Source organism: Belonocnema kinseyi, chromosome 10 (assembly GCF_010883055.1).
Source record: "Belonocnema kinseyi isolate 2016_QV_RU_SX_M_011 chromosome 10, B_treatae_v1, whole genome shotgun sequence".
Classification (NCBI taxonomy): Eukaryota; Metazoa; Arthropoda; class Insecta; order Hymenoptera; family Cynipidae; genus Belonocnema; species Belonocnema kinseyi.
This window is the reverse complement of record NC_046666.1, coordinates 85,546,637-85,548,216: the sequence shown is the minus strand read 5'-3', so window position 1 is coordinate 85,548,216 and position 1,580 is coordinate 85,546,637. Positions and strand designations below refer to the sequence as shown.

Sequence of the window (1,580 nt, the reverse complement as noted above, 5' to 3'; positions counted from 1 at the left end):
GATGCGAACCGTAAAACAAAACCAACGGCTGATCATAAGACCAAAAGACGAATGCATCAACTTGCCATAAAGATAGGCTGGACAAGACAGTACGCGTCCCGCGTTCAATGGGTGATTGACTACACGTCATCTGGCAGGAATTTTACCGCCAAGGTTCGAAAGTTCGCGCGCGAACTCCGGACCCGTTATCACACACTGAAGAAGTCAAAGCTGCTGACCATCAGGCAGCATATTGTTGAGAGAATACGGATAATATCTAACGCTAAGAGAAGTTTAGAGCGGAGGGAGAGCTGGATCAGAGAAAATCAACAGTTTCTCTCTGACCCATCTCGACTCTTCCAAGACCCTCCAGTTACTGTCGAACACCCACCCAAACCAGAGGAGGTCGAAGTATTTTGGAGAGAAGTCTACGAAGTTCAGCATAGACTGGACGAAGACTCAGAAAATATAAATAGATTCAAGGAGTTATGTGTTGCCCTCATAACACCTGATAAAGAATGCCCACCCATCACTACCGAGGAGGTGAAGAAAGTATTAAGAGGGATGAAGAACTATTCCGCACCGGACCAGATTGTATCAAAACCTTCTGGTGGAAAAAGTTTTCTTCAACCAATCAGCATTTGGCCCGTATTTTCAACTCATATTTGATGTCGGCAGAGCCGATTCCAGAGTGGCTGGTGGAAGGGCGCACAATACTCCTGCCGAAAATAGGCAACTTAGCTGACCCAAAGAACTACAGGCCAATAACTTGTCTGACCACGCTTTATAAGATATTCACAGCTATCCTAAATGATAGGATTGTTCGGGCAATTGAGCCTGTGTGGCAAGAAATGTATGACCAACGAGGCTCAAAGAAAGGCGTAGCCGGTTGTCAGGAGAACCTGCTCATCGATAGATGTGTCTGCAAAGATGCAGTATTCTACCAACGTGACCTATTGATGACCTGGATTGATTATCAGAAAGCTTTTAATTCTACATCCCATAGACTTATCATCTGTCTTTTGGAAATCTTAAAGGTTCATCCGCAAATAGTTGGGTGCATAGAGAGATTGATGCCGCTTTGGAAAACCAGATTTACTATCTCATCTGGAAAAAATCGTGTGACAACTAACAAGGTCACGTTTCAGAGAGGTGTCTTTCAGGGCGACACCATGAGCCCAGTCCTCTTTTACCTTACATTATTCCCACTATCTCTAGCACTGCGCCATTCCGACGGGTACTTGTGCGGAAAACCTGCAGATCGAAAGTACAAGGTCACTCATGTATTTTACATGGACGATCTTAAGATCTATGCTAAAAACAGAGAGCAACTGCATCTAGCTCTGGGGATTGTCGAACGATATACTAAGGAAATTGGAATGGAATTTGGGTTAGACAAATGTGCCAAGGTTTATTTGAAGCGAGGAATACTTAACGGCATCCCTGAAGATCCTGAGCAAGTTGATAGAAGCGCCATACGACATCTTTGCGCTGGAGAAACTTATACATACCTGGGCGTGCCACAGAGCCGCATTCAGGATGTGAGATCTATAAAGGATACTCTCCGAAGCAGATACAAACGTCTCATCCGACAGATTTGG

At 44.7% G+C, this 1,580-nt stretch overlaps 1 protein-coding gene across 2 annotated transcripts in view; it reads left to right on the top strand.

Moving 5' to 3' along the window:
• Positions 1-1,580, top strand: part of LOC117181634 (leucine-rich repeat-containing protein 15-like) — a 431,057-nt gene that overhangs the window by 133,773 nt on the left and 295,704 nt on the right. The window lies entirely within an intron of this gene.